At 45.1% G+C, this 8,111-nt stretch overlaps 1 protein-coding gene across 4 annotated transcripts in view; it reads right to left on the bottom strand.

Moving 5' to 3' along the window:
- FOXN3 (forkhead box N3) overlaps nt 1–8,111 on the bottom strand; it is a 397,011-nt gene that overhangs the window by 282,310 nt on the left and 106,590 nt on the right. For all 4 annotated transcript variants that reach the window (XM_059373546.1, XM_059373549.1, XM_059373550.1 and 1 more), the window contains exon 2: nt 1,449–1,563. The gene's annotated coding sequence lies outside the window, so the exon portion shown is untranslated. The remainder of the gene's footprint in view (nt 1–1,448; nt 1,564–8,111) is intronic.

Genomic DNA, 8,111 nt, shown 5'->3' with positions numbered 1-8,111 from the left:
CAGGATGGGCAGGAGTCTTGGCAAGCCACTCTCAGCAGCACCTTTAAGACCCAGGGCAGTGAAAGCCACCACCGCTTTATCCAGCAGCACTGGAAGAGAGCTAGGTGAGGGCAGGATTTGCGGGGCTCTCCCAGAATTAAGCAGGGCTCTTGGCTCCCCATCCCTGACCGTGGCCCCTGTTTCAGCCTTGGGACCCTCACTGAGTCTGGCTTTCAGAACTCTCGGCATCGACTCACAGACTCATGTCTTTGGCTTCTGCTTCCTCCCCTTCAACCTCCCGACTCTGAATGGTGCTTTGTGAGTCACCAAGGTACTGACCTCACACAGCCTCTGGTTTATCCCTGAGGCCTTGTCAAGCCACACCTGCCAGGCTGAGCGTGGCAGGCAGTGGGCAGGTGTGTAAGAGAAGAGTAAATAATCAGGTAGACAGGCAGAGGCCAGATGTGGACAGGACCGAAGAAACAGAAAAGGCCAGTCCGGTAGCAGTCAAGCCAGGAGCGTGGCAACGATGACCACTGTCCCTGGAGGAAGCTTCTAGCCACGGCCCTCTGTAACAGGGCAGGTAGAATCTCCCCAAGGGAACCCTCAGGGACCCTGGCTCTGAGGGGGAAGCTGGCTCTGGCCAGAACAGAGGATCAGGGTCCTCTGACCCCTGTCTGCCCCACCCACCCAGGGCCCCGACTATCCAGGCTCACGGTGGGCTCATTCCCACCTACCTATCCAGGCACCGTGTTGCTCCTCTTCCCTTGGCCAGGCCAAAAGATCCACAGGAAAAAAAAAGAAAAGCCTCCTGGAGGCCCCCCCCTTCCATGAGTTCTTCCCTAATTATTTCAATCCCAGTCCTCAAAGTCTCTCAATTCCCTGAACCAGAGAGCTACCATTAATTAGTACGCAGCCCTGGCCCTACGCTGAACACCACCATCTGCCATTTCCTTGAGTCATGGATCTTTGGCGAAGCCGTGACTCTATAAGGACAGAGCCACGTCTTATATTCTTTTTACTGCCATGTGCCCCAAGAACACATAACAGATACTGAGTAATAATTACGAATTCCACTAAAAGGTAAAGATTAGAAAAATTAATAGAATTCAAGTAAAACATGATATTATGGGAAAGAAACTGATTTAGAGGAACTACGGGTAGAAGGCAGTTTCTAGGTGAAAATTCCCAGCAGTGTTCCTGTTGCTTTGTGTGTCTAGGACGCACACCAAAATTTTAAATAAAGATGTGATTGAATGTTTTCATTATCTTAATGCCTAAATTGGATTGACCACATTGTCAGTCTGATCAGCTGCATAAATTAATCATTAGGAAGATTGGGAAAGGATACCAATTGATGAAGAAACAATCAATTTGGCATTTGCATTTAAATATAGCTTTGGTATTTCATTTATTCAGTGCAATCTCCCTGAGGTGTAGGTGAGCAGGGGAAGGCAGAGCCTGATTACCTGAGTCGGAATGGGTCCAGGAAACCGAGGTCAGCATTGCTCCAGTCACGGAAAGGACAGACAGGCCTCCATCATCACACGAACGCCGGTCTTAGGAGATGATGCTTTCTAGTGACTGGTGGAGAGGAGCAGAAGGAAGTCAGGATTAGAGCAGAGGAAGAGAAAGGACCCTCTCAAATACAATGGATGTCATCTCTGGCCTGACTCTAAAAGATGCAACACTTCAGGGGAAAAAAAAAATCAATTGCAACAGTTATCTCTTATTTCTTGGGAAGCTATTGAACCACTGGGTCTTTCCGGATAGAGCATTCTTAAAACCGCCTCACAGGGCATAAAAGGACCTAGAAATTTGAAAATACACACCACAGATATCATGAGATTGGCTTACTTTACTACAATGGTCATTGTGACACTGGTGAGATCTTCTCACTTCTCTCCAGCTGCCACTGAAACACTTGTCTACACAAAGGAAAACCATCGAGCACCGGCCACATTCAAGGCCAGCGATCCAGCAAGTGGACCAGGCTTGATCCGCTGGGTTGACCAGGTTCACAGGCTCCAAAGTCAATGATGCTCTCTTCTGTTGCTACCAAATAAAATTACTCTGGCTCTGCTCCTGAGGGGAAAGATCCCATCAAACTCAAGCTCATTAAATGCTTATGCTACAGATTACTGGCCCACAGTTAACCAATAATCTTACAAAATAGAAAAGTTGGTACAGGAGATGGATTGCTATATAATTTCTGATAGAAGACTATTTTTTTTTTTAGCCTATGTCTCAAGGAAGCCAAATTAATAGACTTTCTCATGAAAAGAATGATGTTATCTTATGAACTTCAGTGTAGGGAACATCAGGAAATAAATTCCTTAGATCGGTGATTCTCCAACTATGGTCCCTGGAACAGCAGCAGACATGTACCTGAGAGTCTGTTCGAAATACAAATTCTTGGCTCCCACCCAAGATCTACTGAATCTGAATGTTTGGAGGTGGGGCCCCGCAATTTGTTTTAACAAGCCCTCCAAGTAATTCTGATATGCCTTTGATTATTAATTTATCCACCCACTCAAAGACATTTATTCAGTCGTTGTCAAATAAAACTACCCGACTCTACTGTGTGTTAAGCTTTAAATACAGGCAAAGCATTCAACTAAGGATTGAGGAGGGAGAAGGAGTCAGAGAGAGACAATGGATGACAAAAATCTATGCCTTTAAGAAATGGATTGTCCTTGGGGCACCGGGGTGCTCTGGTAGATTAAGACTCTTGACATTGGCTCAGGTCATGATCTCAGAGTCATGAAATCAAGCCCCACACAGGGTTCTGTGCTCAGCAGGGGGTCTGCTTCTCCCTCTCCGTTCACCCCTCCCCCTGCTCTTATGCCTGCGCGTGCATACGCTCTCAAATAAATAAATAAACCTTTAAAGAAGACATACAAATGGCTAATAGACACATGAAAAAACGTTCACCATCACTAACCATCAGGGAGGTTCAAATCAAAACCACATTAAGATACCACCTCACACCAGTTAGACTGGCCAAAATCAACAAGACAGTAAACAACAAGTGTTGGAGAGGATGTGGACAAACGGGAACCCTCTTACACTGTTGGTGGGAATGCAAATTTGTGTAGCCACTTTGGAAAGCAGTGTGGAGATTCCTTAAGAAATCAAAAATAGAGCTTCCCTATGACCCTGCAATTGCACTACTGGGTATTTACCCCAAAGACAGAGATGTAGTGAAAAAAAGGGCCACCTGTACCCCAATGTTCATAGCGGCAATGGTCACAATCGCCAAACTATGGAAAGAGCCAAGATGCCCTTGAAAAGACGAATGGATAAGGAAGATGTGGTCCATATATACAATGGAGTATGATGCCTCCATCAGAAAGGATGAATACCCAACTTTTGTATCAACATGGACTGGACTGGAGGAGATTATGCTGAGTGAAATAAGTCAAGCAGAGAGAGTCAATTATCATATGGTTTCACTTACTTGTGGAGCATAAGGAATAACATTAGAGAAGGAAAGGAAAAGTAAGTTGGGGGAAATCGGAGGGGGAGACAAACCATGAGAGACTGTGGACTCTGAGAAACAAGCTCAGGGTTTTGGAGGGAATGTGGTGGGGGATGGGTGAGCCTGGTGGTGGGTATTAAGGAGGGCATGTATTGCATGGAGCACGGGGTGTGGTGCATAAACAATGAATCTTGGGAAATAAATAAAATTAAGATGTTAACATAAATAAATAAATAAACAAGCAAACCTTTTAAACAAAGAAAAAGAAGCATATCATCCACTATGGGAGACAAGATACATATGCAGGCAACTCAAATACAGACAGTGTGATTTCCTTTAATCAACAGCTAGAGGGTTTCTGAGACATCTGTTTCTGGCTGGGGCGGCGAGAGCAAGGAAGGGAAAGCCTCAAGACCACCACAGCAATAATGGGCCTTGAGATCCCGACAGGATTTTGACAGGTGGAAACAGGCCAAAAACAGAAGGAAAGGCCCCCGAGGCGAGGAAGCGTGAGGGGCCGTTCAGATGCATGGAGCAACCGGGTCTGGCAGAGACGTGAGAAACGGGAAGGCGGTCTGGGTGAGACAAGGTGACTTCCAAGTTCAGACAGGTAGATGGCAAGGGCCTGCGGCTTCTCCTGCTCGTGTGAAGACCACCCCGCAGCATCCGTCGCTTATGTTTAGAAATTGGTGTCTGATAAACCAGGTGACTCAAAGATTTCTAAAGCCAGTTTGCTTCCCTGCACTTTTTTTTTTTTTAAACCAGAGGGGTGCGCCTCTGCTGCTTCAAGAATTAACCACTAGAGCTCTGCCCAGGAGGAGGAAACAAAAGAAAATTTTAAAGCAGGCACAAGAATCTAGATGTCACAGTAGCCTCAGGCCATTCTGCAAAGGGGGCAAAATGTTACCGTACCTCAGAAGCCCCTGAAGACATTTGTGGTTTCAGTTTTATAAAATAATTCATGTGGATAGTGGTATGTGTCCTAATCACAGGGAAAAAGTTAAGCCAGGTGTGGGGAGAGGGAAGAAAGGTGTAAAGAAAAGGGTAAAGAAAGGGTCGAAAGGTACAGACTTCCAGTTATAAAATAAACAAGTCATGGGGAGGTAGTACGCAGCATGGTGATTATAGTTTATAATCCCCTATTGCCCATTTGAAAGTTGCTAAGAGAACCGACCTTAAAAGTTCTCATCAGAAGAAAAAAAGTTTTGTAACTAGGGAAGGCGACGGATACTAAGTAGACTCATATTGTGGGGATCACTGTAAAATGTACACAAACACCAAACACAAACACTGTTTTACAACTGAAACTAGCACCATGTTACATGTCAATGACACCTCAATTTAAACAAATTAAGGCATTTAAAAAAAAAAGTTAAACCATCACTCAACATCTCTAAATAGAGGAAAAGAAAAACTTTTCATGATCAAGAAGGTATGGCTTTTGCCTCTAGAAAACTGGCATAAATACAACGCTTTAGTTCCCAATGCTGCTGGGTGAACACTGGGATATTGAAATGTTCTGACGTCATATGAGACGCTGGCAGAAACGAAGGAGGGTTCACAATCCATGGTATCTAGTTGCTCACCCCAGCTCTGCCATTTCGCCATCGAAGTTATTGCAGGGAGACCCCTGCACTCAAGACCCCAGTGCTTTTGTGATGGAGAATTAGAGGCACTGCCTTGCCCCCCACCTTCAGTGAAATTTAAAGAAAAGACCAGAAGTTGCTATGACAATTACAAAGTGCAATGTTACTGTAAGGTACAGAATTATCCTGCCCATTGAGACATGTGGGTACTAATTAATACTTATTGTATTGGCCTTTGAAAGTATAAAAGCAGAATGTTTCCTATGCCCTTGAGGCTCACCTTTTAAATCTCTGCAGATACAATCATCCAGAGCAGCAAAGTTGGCATCCACCAAACCATTCTCCCCAGAAACACTTCAATGTAAATTTTTCACTCGTAATTTTTTTTTTTTTTTTTTTTATTCCTCTGACCACGATAGACCATCCTGTTATCTTTCAGCAGCTCCTGGGAAGCACAACTCAGTCTTCAGCAACACGGACATATACGATGGCGATAATTTATCATCTCTGCAGGAGTTTAGTCCCAGATGGACCATTTACTAATTTATTTCCATATGTAACTGGCAGAGAAATTAATCAGGTTTCCAACTTGGAAACCTGAATTGCACTTTACTCCCTTAACAGGCTAACTCTGGACAAGAGGAAGTACACGTTTACACAGAAAACCTAGGGTTCCTCTGAAAAAGCCTGTCGACCTCAGACACAGGTCTTTAAACACACACACACACACACACACACACACACACATACAGAGCTTGCTCCTTCTGTCAACTTGGAGGGCTGACTCTTTCTCTAGCTGTTCCTGGGCTTCCCGGAGGGGCGGGGTCTGACAGGACTGCAGGCTGAAGGGAGCTCAGAGTGTAATGCCAATCAGCTCTAGTTGCAGCCACGTTCCCTGCCCGCCCCCACCCCCACCCCACACCCCACCCCCGGGCCCCGTGTGCAAGCTTGGGGCTCGTATTTCTGAAACTGAAGAGATCTTTTTGCCACGGTGCTGTGCCCAGCTGGCCCGGCTCTGTGGTGCCCAGACACTGGAAAGTATGTGCTTTCTTTTTTCCACTCTTTTTAAGGGTCTGAACTTGACCGAGTTCAGCAGCAGCTGTGTCCTCAGCAAGGCAATGGCTCATGAATTGTTAGCACTGCTCCCAGGGCCCCAGAGCTAAACTCGAGTCCACTTTTGTTTTTAATTCTATCCCAATGATATCACCTTTTGCAAAGGCTGGGTAACAGGATTGTTGTTCGATGATGGTGTTTAAATAGACAAAGTCGGCCAATCCCAACTCAGGGCAGAAAGTATGAGCTGCTGGGTGATGTCTTAAGTGAAACCCAAGGCCACAGCCAGAAAGGTTCAGTAGACAGGACCATGTAGAGAGATTGTCGGCTGGATCCACATGCCTGGGTCACTAACTAACCATATGGCTTTGGAAAAGTCCCTTACAGTTCAAAATCACAATTCTCTCCTCTGTAATAGGAGTTCATCTCCCTAAGATTCCTTCTGCTGTAAAATTTTATGATTCACTAAATATGAAAAAAAAAGAAAGAAAGAAAAAAATCAGCCATTCAGTGGGTTTCTGTGTTTAGATGATGCCAAATAGCCAGAAGTTTGGAAGCATGCAAAAGAGACTGAATTGGTCCAGATGCCTAGTGCAGTGACAGACACAGCCCTAGGAGCCTCAGTATCCCACAGACTGTCTCTGAGCAGAGAACACGAGCCCCAGAGAGGATTCAACAACATATACCTTTATGAGATTTTCAAGATGCTGCAGCCTGAAGTACTGTGTAAAAGCAACAAAAGTCTACGCGTCACGGGCTTGTCGTTAAAACACTTACAGCTCAGTTAAGGACAGACACGACTCATCTTAATATTGTGGACTAAGTGCTACAATTGCAGACAAAGAAACTGTTGCGGGAAGGGGAAGTCATCCCACTGAAGGCGAGAGGGAGAGCTCTTTCAGGTTTTATGGAAGAAGTGAAATCAAACCTGGAAAAATGGGTGTAAAGGCATCTGGGCAGAGGCAGTGGCCAGAGCAAAAGCCCAGAAACTTCCTGACACGGCCAGCACATGGTATTTAGCCCCCTAGGGCAGCACCATAAGATGCTTCAGGAAGAGAAGATCGGGACATCGAGGCAGCTGAAGAGGGACTGATGGGCAAAGCCCTGGACACCAGCCCACGGACTGGCTCTTACCCCGTGATCACCAAGGACCTTCAGAAGTTCTGGGCCGTGGACACTCCAAATGGGCTACGCTGCAGGAAGTGTATCCTGGCAATTCTGCGACCATTGAAGATTGGTAATAAGATCAGTCTGTACCTTCATCTTTCTCTTATTCGTTCCGTGTTGCCACTATTTGGGAATCCCTCACATTTCTTTTTTCCAAATCAATTTCCTGGCCCTTCAAATGGAAGGAATTGAGTTTCCTACAAGCCCTGCCAGGATTTTACATTCAAATGACTGGTTCCACCTAGAGCTCTACATCTAGGTTCATGTGTTCTTCTAGTCTTAAAAAAGAGTTAAGGGGCGCCTGGGTGGCTCAGTGGGTTAAGCCTCTGCCTTTGGCTCAGGTCATGATCCCAGGGTCCTGGGATTGAGCCCAGCTTCAGGCTCTCTGCTCAGCAGGGAGCCTGCTCCCCCACCCCGGGCCTGCCTCTTTGCTTACTTGTGATCTCTGTCTGTCAAATAAATAAGTAAAATCTTAAGAAAAAAAAAAGAGTTAAAACAACATGGTATAGACTGATGGGTTTGTTGTTGTTGTATATTTTTTTTCCCTTAATTTTTTTGTTTTATGTGTGTGTGTGTGTGTGTGTAGGTTTTGGGGGAGATTTTTTTTCTTTCTTTCTTTTTTTTTTTTTTTTTTTGCTTAATACTGGATAATATTTCTAGATGATAAAAAAGAAGAAAACCCAAAAATCTCAACTGCTGGAAGGCCTTGCTCTAGTGCTCCCAAAGAGACAAAAGTTGAGTTAGGCATCCCAAGGAGTTCATAGACACTTTTTTGATTTCTGGTTTCAGAGCCCAATGGTAATAAACCCAAAGTTTCCAGGGCCCCTCCAGTGTAAGAGCAGAAA

The sequence above is a fragment of the Mustela nigripes genome, chromosome 13 (genome assembly GCF_022355385.1).
Source record: "Mustela nigripes isolate SB6536 chromosome 13, MUSNIG.SB6536, whole genome shotgun sequence".
NCBI lineage: Eukaryota > Metazoa > Chordata > Mammalia > Carnivora > Mustelidae > Mustela > Mustela nigripes.
This window is presented reverse-complemented; position numbering and strand designations above follow the sequence as displayed.